A 21,509-nucleotide genomic window follows, 5' to 3' on the forward strand; every position below is an offset into this window, starting at 1 on the left:
CTTTACTGTATATAACAAATTAAACACACATTTACAACTGATAAAGTCAAAACACACGAATGTATTAAGAAAAAAAATAAGATTTTACTTACCGATAAATCTATTTCTCGTAGTCCGTAGTGGATGCTGGGACTCCGTAAGGACCATGGGGAATAGCGGCTCCGCAGGAGACAGGGCACAAAATAAAAGCTTAAGGATCAGGTGGTGTGCACTGGCTCCTCCCCCTATGACCCTCCTCCAAGCCTCAGTTAGGATACTGTGCCCGGACGAGCGTACATAATAAGGAAGGATATTGAATCCCGGGTAAGACTCATACCAGCCACACCAATCACACCGTACAACTTGTGATCTGAACCCAGTTAACAGCATGATAAACGCAAAGGAGCCTCTGAAAAGATGGCTCACAACAATAATAACCCGAATTTTTGTAACAATAACTATATACAAGTATTGCAGACAATCCGCACTAGGGATGGGCGCCCAGCATCCACTACGGACTACGAGAAATAGATTTATCGGTAAGTAAAATCTTATTTTCTCTGACGTCCTAGTGGATGCTGGGACTCCGTAAGGACCATGGGGATTATACCAAAGCTCCCAAACGGGCGGGAGAGTGCGGATGACTCTGCAGCACCGAATGAGAGAACTCCAGGTCCTCCTCAGCCAGGGTATCAAATTTGTAGAATTTAGCAAACGTGTTTGCCCCTGACCAAGTAGCTGCTCGGTAAAGTTGTAAAGCCGAGACCCCTCGGGCAGCCGCCCAAGATGAGCCTACTTTCCTTGTGGAATGGGCTTTTACTGATTTTGGCTGTGGCAATCCTGCCACAGAATGTGCAAGCTGAATTGTACTACAAATCCAACGAGCAATCGTCTGCTTAGAAGCAGGAGCACCCAGCTTGTTAGGTGCATACAGGATAAACAGCGAGTCAGATTTTCTGACTCCAGCCGTCCTGGAAACATATTTTCAAGGCCCTGACAACGTCAAGCAACTTAGAGTCCTCTAAGTCCCTGGTAGCCGCAGGTACCACAATAGGTTGGTTCATGAAATGCAGAAACCACCTTAGGTAGAAATTGAGGACGAGTCCTCAATTCCGCCCTGTCAGAATGAAAAATTAAGTAAGGGTTTTTATATGATAAAGCCGCCAATTCTGACACACGCCTGGCTGAAGCCAAGGCTAACAGCATCGACACCTTCCATGTGAGATATTTTAAGTCCACAGTGGAAAGTGGTTCAAACCAATGTGACTTTAGAAAACTCAACACCACATTGAGATCCCAAGGTGCCACTGGAGGCACAAAAGGAGGCTGTATGTGCAGCACCCCTTTTACAAATGTCTGAACTTCAGGTACTGAAGCCAGTTCTTTCTGGAAGAAAATCGACAGGGCCGAAATTTGAACCTTAATGGACCCTAATTTTAGGCCCATAGACAGTCCTGTTTGCAGGAAATGAAGGAAACGACCCAGTTGAAATTCCTCTGTAGGGGCCTTCTTGGCCTCCCACCACGCAACATATTTACGCCAAATGCGGTGATAATGTTTTGCGGTTACGTCCTTCCTGGCTTTGACCAGAGTAGGGATGACTTCTTCTGGAATGCCTTTTTCCCTCAGGATCCGGCGTTCAACCGCCATGCCGTCAAACGCAGCCGCGGTAAGTCTTGGAACAGACAAGGCCCCTGCAGTAGCAGGTCCTTTCTTAGAGGTAGAGGCCCCGGTTCGTCCGTGAGCATCTCTTGAAGTTCCGGGTACCAAGTCCTTCTTGGCCAATCCGGAACCACGAGTATAGTTCTTACTCCTCTCCTTCTTATGATTCTCAGTACTTTTGGTATGAGAGGCAGAGGAGGGAACACATACACTGACTGGTACACCCACGGCGTTACCAGAGCGTCCACAGCTATTGCCTGAGGGTCCCTTGACCTGGCGCAATATCTGTCCAGTTTTTTGTTTAGACGTGACGCCATCATGTCCACCTTTGGTTTTTCCCAACGGTTTACAATCAGGTGGAAGACTTCTGGGTGAAGTCCCCACTCTCCCGGGTGAAGGTCGTGTCTGCTGAGGAAGTCTGCTTCCCAGTTGTCCACTCCCGGAATGAACACTGCTGACAGTGCTATCACATGATTTTCCGCCCAGCGAAGAATCCTTGCAGCTTCTGCCATTGCCCTCCTGCTTCTCGTGCCGCCCTGTCTGTTTACGTGGGCGACTGACGTGATGTTGTCCGATTGGATCAACACCGCCTGACCCTGAAGCAGAGGTTTTGCTTGACTTAGGGCATTGTAAATGGCCCTTAGTTCCAGAATGTTTATATGAAGAGATGTTTCCATGCTTGACCACAAGCCCTGGAAATTCCTTCCCTGTGTGACTGCTCCCCAGCCTCTCAGGCTGGCATCCGTGGTTACCAGGATCCAATCCTGAATGCCAAATCTGCGGCCCTCTAGTAGATGAGCACTCTGCAGCCACCACAGGAGAGACACCCTTGTCCTTGGCGACAGGGTTATCCGCTGATGCATCTGCAGATGCGATCCGGACCATTTGTCCAGTAGATCCCACTGAAACGTTCTTGCATGGAATCTTCCGAATGGAATCGCTTCGTAAGAAGCCACCATTTTTCCCAGGACCCTCGTGCACTGATGCACTGAGACCTGGCCTGGTTTTAGGAGGTTCCTGACTAGCTCGGATAACTCCCTGGCCTTCTCCTCCGGGAGAAACACCTTCTTCTGGACTGTGTCCAGAATCATTCCTAGGAACAGTAGACGTGTCGTTGGAATCAGCTGCGATTTTGGAATATTTAGAATCCACCCGTGCTGACGTAACACTACCTGAGATAGTGCTACTCCGACTTCTAACTGTTCCCTGGATCTTGCCCTTATCAGGAGATCGTCCAAGTAAGGGATAATTAAAATGCCTTTTCTTCGTAGAAGAATCATCATTTCGGCCATTACCTTGGTAAAGACCCGGGGTGCCGTGGACAATCCAAACGGCAGCGTCTGAAACTGATAATGACAGTTTTGTACTACAAACCTGAGGTACCCTTGGTGAGAAGGGTATATTGGGACGTGGAGATAAGCATCTTTGATGTCCAGAGACACCATATAGTCCCCTTCTTCCAGGTTCGCTATCACTGCTCTGAGTGACTCCATCTTGAATTTGAACCTTTTTATGTAAGTGTTCAAGGATTTCAGATTTAAAATTGGTCTCACCGAGCCGTCCGGCTTCGGTACCACAAACAGCGTGGAATAATACCCCTTTCCTTGTTGCAGGAGGGGTACCTTGATTATCACCTGCTGGGAATACAGCTTGTGAATGGCTTCCAAAACTCCCTCCCTGTCGGAGGGAGACTTTGGTAAAGCAGACTTCAGGAACCGACGAGGGGGAAACGCCTCGAATTCCAGTTTGTACCCCTGCGATACTACCTGTAGAATCCAGGGATCCACTTGCGAGTGAGCCCACTGCGCGTTGAAATTCTTGAGACGGGCCCCCACCATATCTGAGTCTGCTTGTAAAGCCCCAGCGTCATGCTGAAGACTTGGCAGAAGCAGGGGAGGGCTTCTGCTCCTGGGAAGCGGCTGCATGGTGCAGTCTTTTTCCTCTTCCTCTGCCCCGGGGCAGAAAGGAGTGGCCTTTTGCTCGCTTGTACTTATGGGAACGAAAGGACTGAGTTTGAAAAGACGGTGTCTTTTTCTGCTGATGTGAAGTGACCTGGGGTAAAAAGGTGGATTTTCCAGCCGTTGCCGTGGCCACCAGGTCCGATAGACCAGCCCCAAATAACTCCTCCCCTTTATACGGCAATACTTCCATGTGCCGTTTGGAATCCGCATCCCCTGACCACTGTCGCGTCCATAACGCTCTTCTGGCAGAGATGGACATAGCACTTACTCTTGATGCCAGGGTGCAAATATCCCTCTGTGCATCACGCATATATAGTAATGCATCCTTTAAATGTTCTATAGTTAACAAAATATTGTCCCTATCCAGGGTATCAATATTCTCAGTCAGGGAATCCGACCATGCGACTCCAGCACTGCACATCCAGGCTGAGGCGATTGCTGGTCGCAGTATAACACCAGTATGTGTGTATATACTTTTTAGGATATTTTCCAGCCTTCTATCAGCTGGTTCTTTGAGGGTGGCCGTATCAGGAGACGGTAACGCTACTTGTTTAGATAAACGTGTGAGCGCCTTATCTACCCTAGGGGGTGTTTCCCAACGCGCCCTAACCTCTGGCGGGAAGGGATATAATGCTAATAATTTTTTAGAAATTAGCTGTTTTTTATCGGGGGAAACCCACGCTTTATCACACACCTCATTTATTTCCTCTGACTCAGGAAAAACTATTGGTAGTTTTTTCACACCCCACATAATACCCTTCTTTGTGGTACTTGTAGTGTCAGAAAGGTTCAATGCCTCTTTCATTGCCGTGATCATGTAACGTATGGCCCTACTGGACATTACGTTTGTCTCGTCACCGTCGACACTAGACTCAGTATCTGTGTCAGGGTCTGTGTCGACCCACTGAGGTAACGGGCGTTTTAGCGCCCCTGACGGTGTCTGAGACGCCTGGACAGGCACTAATTGATTTGCCGGCTGTCTCATGTCGTCAACAGTTTTTTGCAAATTGCTGACATTATCACTTAATTGTTTAAATACAATCATCCAGTCAGGTGTCGACTCCCTAGGGGGTGACATCACCAACACAGGCAACTGCTCCACCTCCACATCATTTTCCTCCTCATACATGTCGACACACGCGTACCGACACACAGCACACACACCGGGAATGCTCTGACAGAGGACAGGACCCCACTTAGCCCTTTGGAGAGACAGAGGGAGAGTCTGCCAGCACACACCCAGCGCTATATATATATACAGGGATAACCTTATATAAGTGTTATTCCCTTATAGCTGCTGTTATTATCGTTATTTGCTGCCAAAAATGCCCCCCCTTCTCTTTTTTACCCTGATTCTGAAGCAGGACTGCAGGGGAGAGTCAGGGAGCCGTCCTTCCAGCGGAGCTGTGAGGGAAAATGGCGCTTGTGTGCTGAGGAGATAGGCTCCGCCCCTTCACGACGTCCTTATCTCCCGCTTTTTTGTGTAAAAATGGCAGGGGTTAAAATACATCCATATAGCCCAGGAGCTATATGTGATGTATTCTTTTTGCCACCTAAGGTATATACTGTTATATTGCGTCTCAGGGCGCTCCCCCCCAGCGCCCTGCACCCTCAGTGACCGGAGTGTGAAGTGTGCTGAGAGCAATGGCGCACAGCTGCGGTGCTGTGCGCTACCTTAGTCTGAAGACAGGATGTCTTCTGCCGCCGATTTCACCGGACCTCTTCGTCTCTTCTGGCTCTGTAAGGGGGACGGCGGCGCGGCTCCGGTGACCCATCCAGGCTGAACCTGTGATCGTCCCTCTGGAGCTAATGTCCAGTAGCCTAAGAAACCCGATCCACTCTGCACTCAGGTGAGTCCGTTTCTTCTCCCCTTAGTCCCACGATGCAGTGAGCCTGTTGCCAGCAGGACTCACTGAAAATAAAAAAACCTAAACTAAACTTTTATTCTAAGCAGCTCAGGAGAGCCACCTAGATTGCACCCTTCTCGGCCGGGCACAAAAATCTAACTGAGGCTTGGAGGAGGGTCATAGGGGGAGGAGCCAGTGCACACCACCTGATCCTTAAGCTTTTATTTTGTGCCCTGTCTCCTGCGGAGCCGCTATTCCCCATGGTCCTTACGGAGTCCCAGCATCCACTAGGACGTCAGAGAAATATCAGTTCCAACAGATCATATCAACGTTCACGAAATATAGTGTTGCTTAATAAATGTATATATAGTCGTTCAAGGACTCCTAAAGATAAGGCACTTGGCAGCATTTACATATTTGCAAGAATAGGACAGTCTGGGGCGTGGCTTGGCTGGCAAGTGGAGAGGACGTGCAGTGTCCCAGCTCTCCCCAAACGGCACACATTAAGACCCCTAATCTTTCCAATACTTGCTCCCAACTAGTAAGAGGACACCCAGGGAGTCCCCCATACCCTGCTGCTAACTCCTGGGAAACCCGCGGAGTCGGGGAGCGCTTTTAAGCGCTCCTGCGGACTGCGGCCTACCCCCCCCAAACAGAAGCCGGGGCCTGGAGTAGAGGCGACGACCGACGGCACCCGCCCGCCATCCATCCGCTACACACAAGTTTCCTGCGGAGACCGGGCTTCCCTCCCTGCACCTACTGTGACCCGCCGGCGGGACGAGGTGACAGACCTCCAGCGGTGAGTGCTCTCCGTAGCTGGAGCCCGTCTGGCGACCGCTGCCCGCACTGATCAGCCCGGACACTCGCGGGCTGGCTGCCCCACCTTCTGCGGCTCCGAGACGCGGCGGCTTGTCCCGCCCGGCTGTTTCGAAGCGGAGACAAGCTGACCCCTTACCCCACGCGATCTATAGATTTTAGAGCCTACCGTACTCCCGGACACCTGGCATTTGAGGGCTCCGGCCGCTGATTGCAGCCCCAACTGGCCCTGCTCGTGGATGACCCGGTGGCGGCGGCCATCTTGGGTGAGGCAGGCGGAGAGTAACGGAGGCTGAGAACACCGTTGGCGGCGGACACCCACCCTTAGCGTCTGACCGTGGGCTGAGGAGACTGTATAGGGCCCCCATTCGAACTGACGGACCACGGGCGGCGGCGGAGGAAGGTGAGGCCCGTTTGAGCTGTGGTGCGGCGGACATCTTGGAGGAGGCAAGGCTGGCTATAGAGTCCCTGCAGATTCTTTCCAGCACTGCACAGTTACAACTGAGGAGCTAGGTGCTGTGTGTGTACTGGGAGCTGGAATACAAGGTGCATTCAACACCTCATACCTATACAGGCAAAGCCAGCATTCTATAAGCACTGCCTGACTCTCATTCACTACATAGTGCACCGGATCCCCCTGGTGGTAGCCCATATACAGCATCTCCCACACCTGCAGTACAGGGGCACTATTTAACGAGAAAGAGATATCGTTGGCTCCTGGTAGTGGTGCAGGCTCCGGCACAGATAGAATGTAGACCCCTCTTCAATGAATCCTCATCGTCACTCCCCGCAATCATTTTAGCGGATGTAAACACGCACATGGCATAAGAGGATACCTGCCGTCCTAGACCTTAGACCGAACTCTCCTTTCTACTGGAACCCTCCCATTCCCTCAAAGTATTATATGATGGCTCCAAGAAAGAATAAAGCCTCCAAAGCAATCTCTCAAGTTGCCTTTTTCAAACCTTCCCCATATCGAAATAAACCTCAGGGCCCTGGATCTTTGGCCTCCGGGTCAGATCTCCCGCCCACAACTTCATCGCCCATGATGGCTCTATCTTCACCCCAAGATCCCCCCCCCTCTCCTCGCATGGAAGACAGCGAAGCCTTAACGGTGGGCACCATGAAGCTATTGCTACGCCAGTTTAAAGATGAGGTGGCGTCCGAATTTCGTACTATGCTGCAGTCTTGCCAGAGGTCCGTTGAGGAGTTAGGTGAGAGGACCGGACACCTGGAAACCAAGATGGGGGAGGTAGTGGGATCTCATAATACTTTGATCGATTCCCATGATATTCTTGAAGGGGAGGTGGCGGCTCTGCGGGACAAAGTAGCGGACTTGGAGGACCGCTCACGCAGAAATAATCTCAAGCTCCGAGGGGTACCAGAATCCGTTTCTAATAGCAGCCTACATGACTATACAATCGAAATATTCAAGAAGCTGCTACCCTCCGCTTCATCTGCGGACTTGATATTGGACCGTATCCATAGGGTCCCGAAGGCCCGCAGTGCTCCCGAAGGAGCGTCGAGAGATGTTTTGATGAGAGTCCATTTCTTTCATATCAAGGAATCCCTACTTAAAGCAGCTAGACCTACCTCAGATACGGCGAGTGTTATGGGCCGGCTTCAGCTTTTCGGAGACTTATCTCACTACACCCTCACCAGAAGACGTTCCTTTCAGCCTGTCACCGTGGCCCTTAGGAAAGCTGGAATCGTATATAGATGGGGTTTCCCCACACGTCTATTGATTTCTAGAGAAGGATCCACGATAGCAGTGTCTTCGGTCGAGGACGGTTTGAGACTTCTCCACAAATGGAATATAGCTGGTGACCAGGGGCCCGACCCTCCTGACCGCCGACTTCAGCCGGACTGGTCGACGGTTGGAGAATAGGCCCTTATCACTGCGGGGTTCTCCCTGCCATCGATATCCATTTATAAGATTAGCGTTGTTTACGTATGATTATACTAACCTCAGGGCTTATTACAAGTTATATGCCTGGTTAATACATGCTTTATATTCCTTAGACTAAGGTACGGCAGGGGTGTTGTTTATCCTTTTGTTCTTTGTTTCTTATTTCTCCTTAAAGGTCGTGATGGTTCCACGGGCTCCCGGACTGGTCTGTATGCTCTTCGTTGAGCCCTCTTATTATTATTGTTATATCTACAGTATTGCCCTGTGCCAGTTCCGGGACCCAGTGACTCATTACTAACTAACACATCACTCCAGTCATAATGACACCCCGTTCATCTGCCATGTGCGATTGATTATACAATTTACTAATACAATGTTTACTTGATTGCGGGTAGGTTGGCCACTAACCTCCCAACTTTGCTTGGTGAGGCGCTGTATGTTTTGGCGCCTTACTATGACTTCGTCTCTACACGGAGTTGACTTTCCTTGTTTTGTGTGCTATATTTCTCTCTTTTCCCTCTTTGTTCCCCTCCGTACGTTTCCTTCTGTGTCTTCCCCCCCTCCCCCCCATGACTATTTTCTTCCCACACATGTGTTCAGGGAATTGTACCTTTTAATCACATTTCTGGGTTTCAGCGAACGAGCCGCCTCCTGCTTAGTTTATTATGGTAAACTTGGTATCACTGAACGTTAAGGGATTGAATTCCCCACAGAAACGTAAACTGGCCTTATCCTCCTTCTATAAAATGAAGGCGAATGTGGTCGCCATCCAGGAAACCCACTTTAGGAAATTAGATCCCCCTAGATTCTACGATAACCACTTCCCTACCTGCTATATGGCCAATGGGCCCGTAAAAAAAGCCGGAGTGGCTATACTAATCTCTAATAATTGCCAATTTACTCTAGAATCCCAAATCGTAGACCCCGAAGGAAGGTACTTAATATTAATCGGAAAGCTGGAAGATACAGTTGTCACCCTGGCCTCCTGCTATGCTCCCAACTCTGGTCAAATCTCCTTTTGTAGGAATCTATTCTCCCTGATACAGAAGCACGCTAAAGGTGCAGTCATGCTACTGGGGGACTTTAATTTAGTTGTAGACCCCTCTGTTGATAGATCTCACCCCACCAGAAGTCCCTCGGCTAAACCCAGAACTTCCCCTAATAATACCCTTGGGCTTCGACAACTACTAGGAGAGTACGAACTCTACGATGCGTGGAGAACTAAACACCCTACGGTTAGGGATTACTCCTTTTATTCGCATGTCCACTCCTCATATTCTAGAATCGATCTGGTATTAACTGATAGTAGGTCACTACCGGCCATTATAAAAATTAACATACTACCAATGACATGGTCGGACCACTCTCCGCTTAAGGTCGTGTGGAAGCTTGAGGCCCGTAGAGTCACTCCGAGCCCTTGGAGACTAGGAAATTTCTTGTTAGGCCATCAAGAAGCTTCACTTGCCATGCAACAAACCCTAAAGGTTTATTTAGAAACCAACAAACCTGAAGACACTTCAGTCTTTAACAATTGGTGCTCTTGTAAGGCTGTAATGCGGGGGGCCGCCATTCAGGCCGCTTCACGGCTGAAACGCTCACAACTTGCTGAACGAGCAGAAGCCGAGAGCGAAGTTGCAAAACTAGAAATAACACATAAAGCTGACCCACATAATAGAACTGCCTTTAAGCTTTTGCTGGCCGCAAGGGAAAGGGTGAACACTTTTTCTCTGCGGGAAGTACAACGCAACCTAGCTCGACTAAATCAGAGATTCTATGTATTTGGAAATAAGGCAGGGCGTCTTCTGGCAAGGAAACTGAGAGGTAGGCGAGCTAAGGCCAGAATCCATTATATTTATTCTCCCACAGGTTCAAGAGTCTCTGACCCATTTAGAATAGCAGATACTTTCGCAGAGTACTACTCCCGACTTTACAACTTACAGTCAGACCCCGATACCACCCAACCCATTGAAGCTGAAATTCAGTCATTTTTAAAAAATTTATCCCTGCCGACACTGAGCTCCGAGACCTGCCTGTCCCTCGGCTCACCCTGGACGATGTCTGAACTTGAGGCAGCTATTAATGGTCTTCCACGAGATAAAGCACCTGGCCCAGATGGTTTTCCATCTAATTTCTACAAAACTTATAAAGCAGACTTGACTCCAGTGTTATTGGCCGTCTTTAACGAGGCATCAGAAACTGGGAGGTTCCCGAAAGAGATGCTCGAAGCAAGGATAGTAGCTATCCCTAAACCGGGTAAATCTCCCGCATCCGTTCAAAATTACAGACCAATAGCTCTGTTGAATACAGACGTCAAACTCTTTGCGAAGTTAATCGCTAACCGTCTTTGCCCCTTACTGCCTACCCTTATAGCTGCTGATCAGGTTGGATTCGTTCCGGGCAGGCAGGCCCCGGATAACACTCGGAGAGCTTATAATATCATTGAATATTGTAATGTTAATAGAACACCCCTCCTGGTCCTTTCATTAGACGCTGAAAAGGCGTTCGATAGGCTACATTGGGGGTATCTAAGATCAGTTCTGGGTAAGTTTGGATTTCAGGGTAGGTTTCTAGATTCCATCTTTGCATTATATTCTACCCCCTCCGCCAAGGTATATGTTAATGGATGTCTCTCCAGGGGTTTCGAAATTCTAAACGGCACAAGACAGGGGTGCCCTTTATCTCCCCTGATTTTCGCTTTGGCTATTGAACCCCTGGCTGAGACTATTAGGACTGACACAGAAGTTTCGGGCCCTGAGATAGGGGGACTGAGCCATAAAGTCAGTCTCTTCGCAGATGATATACTGGTCTGCTTGACGAACCCCGAATCCTCCCTTATTGGACTCCATGCCATATTGGACAGGTACTCCAGATTGTCATTCTATAAATTGAATACTTCCAAAACGGAAGCTCTCCCACTTCATATCCAGCCACATATCCTGGCCTTACTTAAGGATAGAAACAGATATGCTTGGCAGGTGAGATCTATTAAGTATCTAGGTATACACTTATCGCTCGATAAAGACCTTTACGATTGTAACTACACACCTTTATTTAGTGCCTTTGACAAATTGATTAAAGAGTGGTCCCTACATGAAATCTCCTGGCTGGGGCGGGTCTCTGCAACCAAAATGGTACTACTACCGAAACTCCTTTACCTATTTCGGGCTATCCCCCGCCATTTCCCTAAAGCTCTTAGTGTTAAGGCTAATAAAACGTTATCACACTTTATTTGGAAAGGAGCGAAACCACGGATTTCTAGGCAGGTTCTGTCATTGCCCAAGAGCTTTGGTGGAGTTGCTTACCCCAACCTAGACGCATATCACTCTGCATGCCTTCTCAGCCAGGCACGAGATTGGTTTGTCGCCCATTCCCCCAAACCATGGGTAGTTATCGAAAAAGCCTTCTTAGAACCGATTAATATAACAGACCTATTTCTATTACCTATACAGAGTGTCCTGAAATGGACAGGCCCTGGAGACGCGATTAGAAGTACACTGAAGATATGGCACTCCGTAGTTGTATTTGACCCAACCATAAAACTACCAGCAGCGGACCTCTCTATCAGAACGGTCGCTAGTAGTATCCCTGATCTTGTTTTGGACGCCTGGATTGACGCTGGAGTTGTGAGACTGAAAGATCTTTTTTTGAATAATAGCTTGATCCTGTTCTCCCAGCTCCGGTCTCGGTTTGGGATTTCAGGGCATGACTTTTTCAAGTACCTACAGATACGCCATTGGCTCCAACCGTATGTTAACGGGACTGAGGAACCACTCCCCCTACCTCCTATTATGCTCTCCAGATTGTCATCCCCTGGCCATAGGGGTGGGATATCCAGGTGGTACCAGTATATTGTCCTTTTGAATAAAAAAGGGAAATTGCCTGCGCAGTTGAAGTGGGAGAGAGATCTCTCTAGGGTACTTCGGGAAGAAGAGTGGGATACAATCTCATCACTATGCTTTAAAATTTCTAAATGTCTCCAGCACTCAGAAATGTTCTATAAATTATGCAATAGGGCATACTTCACCCCGCAGCGGCTTCACCACATCTGGCCCTCGACTTCCCAGTTATGCTGGAGAAAATGTGGTGGCGAAGGCTCCATCCTACATATTTTTTGGGATTGTCCTGTCCTGAGGCCTCTGTGGACGGAAGTATTCTCTCTTTTGAGGGAGCTAGTTGGAACGACAGTACCATTAGATCCACTGTTGGCCCTATTTCACTACCCCTCTCACACTTTCCTGAGCTGTGATAGGTATATCGTAGGACATGTCTTAATATCAGCCAAGGCAGCAATAGGCCAACTATGGAAATCACAGTCCATACCCCACATCCAGACGGTTATCAATAATACCCACAAACATTTTCTGTTTGAAACAGCGGGATGTGCGTATTCTTCTTCCCCCTCTTCTATTTATATGAGATGGTTCAAATGGTGTGAATTCCGGGAGAGAAAGGGTCACTCCATAATTTTTAGCGATCCCATCGTTACGGCAACTCTGCATCCTTCACAACCAGATGATACCTAGTGAGGCAGGTGCCCCCCTATTCAACTAATTAACTAACTAGTTATTTTTTTCTCTGATACAATATTCGAGAAGGTACCCCCCTGGTACGCATATCCTCCTCTCTATAACTATCCCTCTTGTGTCGTTGTCTGTTGTGTCTTCCCCTCTCTACTGCTCTCTCTATTCTATTATTCTCAAGGTTATAGTTAAGATTGATAGTTAAGAGAATTAATGTACACGATCAGTGAACTGAGCTGTTAGATCCAGAGTTGGTTTATAGGACTGTACCTACGATAATCAGCTCAAGACTGTACTCATTCTATGACCTCTGTTCATGTACATCTGTTTGACTTCTCTTCTTTGTACTTGGAATTTTATAAAATAAAAATCATTTTTGAAAAAAAAAAAGAATAGGACAGTCTGCAGTCTCTGCACCCAGTGTACAGACGTTCGGTAGGTCGCCTGTACGCACATTGGCTGTGCTGCTGGGCTGAACAGATATGTCTCTGAACTATGTCGTTCGCAGACGTATCAGGTGTACACACCCATCAATCTATTTGCAATATGACGAACGACTATACCCAGCTTTATTCTCATCCTTTATAGCACCATTTTATGCAGCGCTTTATAAACAATGTTTATTCATATACATAGAAACATAGAATTTGACGGCAGATAAGAACCACTTGTCCCATCTAGTCTGCCCCTTTTTTTTTTTTTTTTTTTTTATCCTTTAGGTAATCTCAACCCTTTTTGAACCTTAATTCTTTGTAAGGATATTCATATGCCTATCCCAAGCATGTTTAAATTGCAAACAGTCTTAGCCTCTACCACCTCTTATCCACTACCCTTTCTGTGAAGTAATTTTTCCTTAAATTTCCCCTGAACCACCCCCCCTCCAGTTTCAGTGTATGTCCTCGAGTTCTAATACTTCTCTTCCTTTGAAGAATGTTTCCCTCCTGAACTTTGTTAAAACCTTTGGTATATTTGAAAGTTTCTATCATGTCTCCCCTTTCCCTTCTCTCCTCCATACTATACATGTTAAGATCTTTTAGCCTTTCCGGGTAAGTTTTGTGATGTAAGCCATGCACCATTTTAGTCGCCCTTCTTTGTACACTCTCTAATGTATTTATATCCTTCTGCAGATATGGTCTCCAGAACTGGACACAGTATTCCAGATGAGGCCGCACCAATGACCTATACAGTGGCATTATCACTTCTTTTTTCCTACTACTGATTCCTCTCCCTATGCAACCAAGCATCTGACTTGCCCTTCTCATTGCTTTGTTGCATTGCTTTCCTGCCTTTAAGTCACTTGAAATAGTGACTCCTAAATCCCTTTCCTCCTCAGTAGTTTCCATTATAGTACCCTTGATACTATATTTAGCCTTTAGGTTTTTGAGACCCAAGTGCATGATTTTGCATTTTTTTTTGCATTAAACTGTAGTTGCCACGTTCTGGACCATTTTCCCAAGCCTACCTAGGTCATCAATCATTTGTTTTACCCCTCCCGGTGTGTCTATCCTGTTGCATATCCATACCTCCCAACTGTCCCGATTTCAGCGGGACAGTCCCGCTATTTGGACACTTTCCCGCTGTCCCTCCCGCAGGTCACAGTGTCCCGCGGGCGGGGGGGACAGTTGGGGAGGCTTTGATCACCCCCTGCTCTGCTATGCAAAGCAGTGAGTGATCCCTAAATAGATGCATCTATTCAATGCAGGGAGTGAGCCGGTGGCTGCCCAGCTGCTCAGGGAGCGCTGGGCACGCCCCCAAAATGACGAAAATGGACCCTCAGCGCGTGGCCACGCCCACTCAGTAGTAGCCACACTCCTTTTTCGGGAAGCTCGCGGCTATGCCGCGCAGAGTGTCCCGACTTACAAAGATTAAAAGTTGGGAGGTATGGCATATCTTTGTATCATCTGCAAAAAGGCATACTTTCCCTTCAATACCATTTGCAATGTCACCAAAAAAGATATTAAAGAGAACTGGTCCAAGTACCGATCTCTGGGGTACTCCACTGGTAACATTTCCCTCCATAGATTGCACTCATTTACTACAACTGTCTGTTTCCTGTCCTGCAACCAGGTTCTTATCCATTGAACTGTAATTTCTGAATATTTCTTCAACTGCAGTTTTCAGAACATTTTCTGCTGACGTAAAAGTTTGATATTAAAGGCTGGTTAGCTAAAACTACTATAGAATATCACCTTACATTATGCTGCTGCAGGGTGAGGCTACACAGTTAGCAGCACATAGAACTATCAGAAGTGAGGTCACATAGGTCTAGCACAACACACATTACTTTCTTTAAGGAAATGAAGAAAGTACAAGCAAGACATGCATTTAACTAAAAGGAAAATCATTAAAAGGTGTATATATTATACACTGTATTTACTATATAAACCCACCCTTATCTTTGCTAAGAGCACAGTCTGGCACTCTGACTGCCATACACAATTGTATTATTATGCTAATAGATCATTACTATGGGATAAAATATTAACTTTATTTCCTAAATATTTGTCTAAAAATAGAATTTTAATTACCCACCGGTAAGTCCTTTTATTGTATTCTGTAGAGGATGCTGGGGTCTACATTAGTACCATGGGGTATAGACGGGTCCACTAGGAGCCATGGGCACTTTAAGATATTAATAGTGTGGACTGGCTCCTCCCTCTATGCCCCTCCAACCAGACTCAGTCTAGAAACTGTGCCCGAGGAGACAGACAACTTCGGTTTTTGAGACCCAAGTGCACGATTTTGCATTTTTTAGCATTAAACTGTAGTTGCCATGTTCTTGGCCATTTTTCAAGTCTAGCTAGGCTATCAATCATTTGTTTTACCCCTCCTGGTGTGTCTACCCTGTTGCATATCTTTGTATCATCTGCAAAAAGGCATACTTTCCCTTCAATACCATTTGCAATGTCCCCAACAAAGATATTAAAGAGAACTGGTACGAGTACAGATCCCTGGGGTACTCCACTGGTAACATTTCCCTCCATAGATTGCACTCCATTTACTACAACTGTCTGTTTCCTATCCTGCGACCAGTTTCTTATCCATTTAACCATTTTATAATCCACCCCCACACTTTCAAGTTTATTTATCAGTCTGCGATGTGGGACAGTGTCAAATGCCTTACTAAAGTCTAGATATGCTACATCTACAGCTCCCCCTTATCTATTATTTTCATCACAGAGTCAAAAAAAATCAATAAGATTTGTTTGGCATGATCTCCCACCAGTAAATCCATGATGTTTTGGATCCTGTAAGTTGTTTGATTTAAGATATTCCACAACTCTTTCTTTTAGTAGTTTTTCCATTACTTTCCCTACTACTGATGTAAGGCTTACTGGTCTGTAGTTACTTGCTTCTTCCTTGCTTCCACTTTTGTACAGTGGAACTACATTTGCTCTTTTCCAGTCCTCTGGAATGACACCTGTATTTAGTGACTGGTTAAATAATTCTGTTAATGGTGCCACCAGCACATCTTTTAGCTCTTTTAGTATCCTTGGGTTTATCCCATCTGGCTCCATTGATTTATCCACTTTTAGTTTTGAAAGTTCAGTTAGGACCTTCTCCTCTGTAAATGTACTTTCATCTACCTTAGTTTTATGAATGTCCTTGCAACTTAACTCTGGCCCCTTCCCTTCTCCTTCTGTAGTAAATACTGAGAAAAAATAATGATTTATGTGATCTGCTATTGCCTCGTCTTCATCCACCAAATTCTCACTCTCCGTCTTAAGTCTTATTATTCCTCCATTTGATTTTCTCCTTTCATTTATATACTTCAAAAAAGTTTTGCCCCCTTTATCTACTGACTGGGCCATTTTCTCCTCGGCTTCTGCCTTTGCACGTCTGATCACTTTCTTATCATCCTTCAGTCTGTCAAGATACACCTCTTTGTCATTATTATTTTGAGTCTGTTTGTATTTCCCAAAAGCCATATTTTTTGCTTTCACACTAGTTGATACTTCTTTTGTGAACCACACTGACTTCCTTTATACATTACAGTCCCTGCCACAGTGGAGTATACAAATACATATACATCAGTCCCTGCCACAGTGGAGTATACAAATACATAAACATCAGTCCCTGCCACAGTGGAGTATACAAATTCCCTATTATAGACAAACACGCATACACAAGACTAGTCAGAAGTTAATCAACCTACCAGTATGCTTTAGACTGTGGAAGGAAACTAAATAAAAAAAAACTTGGTGGAAACCTACATAAATACATGGAGAATATCCAGACCCCACACAGAATAAGTTTAAGGTAGAAGGCAACAACTAACATGCTTATCATGTGTTGGCATTGTTTTTCTAATTTTACACTGTTGTACACAGCCATTTAAATGAAGGGAAATTTCTTTTTCAAGAAACTATAATAAATATCTATGAAGCTCTACAGAGCTGGAATGTCCACCAGTCAACCTAGGCTCCTGCCTAGGGACCACTGGGTATTATTATTATTAGCAGTTTCTTATATAGCGCAGCATATTCCATTGCGCTTTACAATTAGAACAACAGTTATAGAACAAAACAGGGCAAAGACAGACATAGCGGTAGGAAGGCCCTGCTCGCAAGCTTACAATCTATAGGGAAATAGGTATTGATACACAAGGATAGATGCAACCTGTTACATAATGTTTCCCCAGATTGCTAGGTTCTTAGTGGGTTGTATGACATGATCACCCAGCAATGTTGGAAGACAAAATGTGAGGTTATGGGGACTGTGCAGAGGGAATGTAACTGGATAGGGAAGCATTGAAGGTTGTGTGTGTGGGTCAGGAATTTGGTAGGCTTGTCTGAAGAGTTGAGTTTTCAGGGAACGTTTAAAGGTTTGGAGACTAGTGGAGAGTCTTATTGTGCGTGGGAGGGCATTCCACAGAGTGGGTGAAGCCCGGGTAAAGTCCTGTAATTTTGAGTGGGAACAGGTAATACATCTGGATGAGAGACGCAGATCTTGTGCAGAGCGGAGGGGTCTGGTAGGGAGATATTTTGAGATGAGTGAGGAGATGTATGATGGTGCAGTTTGGGTAATAGCCTTGTATGTAAGTAAAAGTATTTTATATTTGACACGGTAGAATACCGGTAACCAATGGAGGGACTGACAGAGCGAATCAGCAGACGAAGAACGTCTGGCGAGGAAGATTAGCCTCGCAGCTGCATTTAAAATGGATTGAAGTGGTGAGAGCCTATGTTTGGGAAGACCAGTAAGGAGACTATTACAATAATCAATGCGGGAGATGATGAGTGCATGGATCAGAGTTTTTGCAGTGTCTTGTGTAAGATAAGGGCGTATTTTGGATATGTTTTTGAGGTGCATGTAACATGATTTAGAGACAGATTGAATGTGTGGAACAAACGACAGTTCAGAGTCAAGGATGACACCTAGGCAGCGAGCTTGTGGGGTAGGGTGGATAGTTGCATTGTCAACAGTTATGGCAATATCAGGTTGGTAACTACCCTTAGCTGGTGGGAAAATAATTAATTCTGTTTTAGAAATGTTGAGTTTGAGGTGGCAAGATGACATACAAGATGAAATGGCAGACAGGCAACCAGTGACACGAGCCAATACTGGTGGTGACAAATCTGGGGAGGATAGGTAGATTCGAGTATCATCAGCGTACAAATGATACTGAAATCCAAAGGAGCTGATTAGTTTACCAAGAGAGGAGGTATAGATTGAGAAAAGCAGAGGACCTAAGACTGAGCCTTGCGGTACTCCAACTGATAGAGGTAGAGAAGAGGAGTATTAAAGAACCTTTAAGTACTCTAACCCATTTTTATGTGTGCCTTTTGACAAACAATGGGGGAAAGGTGGCCCAATCGAATATCTTGCCGTATCTTCCATACAGACATGTAACTTCTCTCAAAGAAAAAATGGAAAGTGGTGGGCGCAACACCATATAATCTTACATATAAAAGAACGATGGACTGGAGGATTCTCTCTTAGTCCGGCAGCAAGGGCTTAGTGGGTCTGAGGTGAATTCTCTCTGTATATCTTCCCAAGGTATGGTGTTTATCTCGGTATGAAGAGACAGATCATAGAGCAGACCAGTTTGACAAACGACAACAGATTTATTCACACTAAGCACTCACAATTTTTACAGATAAAACGAGCATGTAACCACATCAAAGTGGATATAAGGGGTAGCTGGCATCTGGTATTCAAGTTACCCTCCCAAAAGGTACTGGAAACTCCGGAATCCACAGCACATCGGGGGAGAAACGACAGCCCAGGTCAGACAGCTACAACCCTTCAAAACCAAACGTTCTGCCTCACCTGCCTACCTTGCCTGCAGAACGCGACACATTTCCAGCAGTTTATACTGCTGCATCTTTGCATAATGTCCACATGAACCGTCTGCTTCATACTGTGCGTGTGTGTGTGAATCGGTCTCTGATACTAGCCAGTGCCTCCCCAGCCATTGCCCTCACTGCGCATCACTGAGTGGTTTTTTTATCATCTTTATAGTCAAAACTCTGGCGTATATTGGAGTATGACAGGAAAGGCCCTGCTTCGTCTGACCGCAAATCACTATAATAACTACATTATGTGGTTCAAGTTATAGGTTCATGTACTTATCAGTCCAAAAATGTGAAGGGACAATAACTTTAAGGGAGGTACTTAAAGCTCTGTGAGAGATAAGGTACTAGTTAATCAGCTTCTGCGTTACAATTTACAGCTGTTTGCAAAAAAATGACAGGAGCTGATTGGTTGGTATTTTATCACTCATAATTTTATCTCACTCCAAGCCTTGATAAATACATGCTAGATAAAAAGAAAAAAAAAAAACACTTTGGTGGAGATTGAATTAGGGGGGTAATTCAGAGTTGATCGCAGCAGCAAATTTGTTAGCAGTTGGGCAAAACCATGTACACCTCCGGGGGGGGGGGGTCAGATATAACATTTGCAGACCGATAGATTTGGGTGGATTATTTTGTTTCTCTGCAGGGTAAATAATGGTTGCTTTATTTTTACACTGCAATTTAGATTTCAGTTTGAACACACCCCACCCAAATCTAATCTCTCTGCACATGTTATATCTGCCACACCTGCAGTGCACATGGGGGGTCATTCCGAGTTGTTCGCTTGTTATTTTTTTCTCGCAACGGAGCGATTAGTCGCGAATGCGCATGCGCAATGTCCGCAGTGCGACTGCGCCAAGTAAATTTGCTATGCAGTTAGGAATTTTACTCACGGTTTTTTCTTCGTTCTGGTGATCGTAATGTGATTGACAGGAAGTGGGTGTTTCTGGGCGGAAACTGGCCGTTTTATGGGTGTGTGCGAAAAAACGCTACCGTTTCTGGGAAAAACGCGGGAGTGGCTGAAGAAACGGAGGAGTGTCTGGGCGAACGCTGGGTGTGTTTGTGACGTCAAACCAGGAACGACAAGCACTGAACTGATCGCAGATGCCGAGTAAGTTTGAAGCTACTCAGAAACTGCTAAGAGGTGTGTAAACGCAATTTTGAGAATCTTTCGTTCGCAATTTTACTATGCTAAGATTCACTCCCAGTAGGCGGCGGCTTAGCGTGTGCAAAGCTGCTAAAAGCAGCTTGCGAGCGAACAACTCGGAATGAGGGCCATGGTTTTGCCCAACTGCTAACAAATTTGCTGCTGCGATCAACTCAGAATTACCCCCAAGGTGTAGGTTTTACCCCACAGCTATTTAAACGCGATGTCACATACAATTAGCTGTGGAAACACATTGGGTATGGGATGCCGGCTTTCAGAGTACTGACCGCTGCACCTCAATGGTGGGAATTCTGACAAGGGAAATAAACTAACCTTTCCCCAGTGACCCCCTAACCCTCTCTACATACAGGATAACCCTCACCCCCCGCAGCATAACTCTAACCTCTGGCTTACCTCACCGGCGGCCTGGCATACACTCATTTGTTATCCCGCCAGTGGTTTTGTGAACCATGTCGGGATGCCGAAGACGGCATTCCCACTGCCAGGATCCTGACCAGTCCTCATGCTAAGACCCAGAAGGTGTATTTTTCCTCACAGCCTCAGGAGCTACGTGGAAAAGTCTGCATTAAAATGCAAACTGCATTTTAACACAAAGAGAAATCCATGATTTACCGTGCGGGGAACATGTTGGATAATTAAATAGCTCAGGTATTGAAAACCAGAGCTTTTGTCTGCATCTCACCCTGTGGCTTCATTCTCTGCAAACACTAAACTCAACAGGACTAAATCAGGGCCCACACCTGAACGATGGTGTGACCCAGAAATGCAATGTAACAATATATCACATTGTTGTACACACTGCACGATATATCATTACATGCTTCATGTAACATGGAACCGGAATCAGGAAAAGACCGTTCTTCTTAAGGGGAGATTTCGATCATCCCAGACAGTGCCGTAACTAGACATTTTAGCGGTGTGTGCTGCTGCCCCCCCCCCCCCACACACACACACCTGCATACAAAACAAGGCTAGTGCAGGCCTTAGGCGTGTGCACAAAATATAGGGGCATGGCCACAGTGCTCCCTGTTTACACATTACAGCAGCAGAGTCCTCTTTTTACACATTACGGCAGCAGAGTCGTCGTCGTCCCACCCCATTTATTTATTTTTGTGTGCACATTACAGAAGCAGAGTCCCCCTTTTTGCACATTAGGCAGGGTTAGAGCAGGTGAGGGGAACGCAAGGGAAAGAGCTAGGGTTGGAGCAGGTGAGGGCAACGCAGGGGGGAGGGCTAGAGTTAGAGCAGGTGAGGGGCACGTGGGGGGAGAGCAAGGGTTAGAGCAGGTGAGAAGAATGCGGGGGGAGGGCTAAGGAGAGAGCAGGTGAGAGGAACACTGGGTAGGGCT

General features: G+C 46.3%; 1 protein-coding gene across 2 annotated transcripts in view; it reads right to left on the reverse strand.

The window, feature by feature from the left end:
• ZMYM4 (zinc finger MYM-type containing 4) overlaps positions 1-21,509 on the reverse strand; it is a 371,597-nt gene that overhangs the window by 267,640 nt on the left and 82,448 nt on the right. The gene's annotated exons all lie outside the window — the stretch shown is intronic.

This window comes from Pseudophryne corroboree, chromosome 2 (genome assembly GCF_028390025.1).
Source record: "Pseudophryne corroboree isolate aPseCor3 chromosome 2, aPseCor3.hap2, whole genome shotgun sequence".
Lineage (NCBI taxonomy): Eukaryota > Metazoa > Chordata > Amphibia > Anura > Myobatrachidae > Pseudophryne > Pseudophryne corroboree.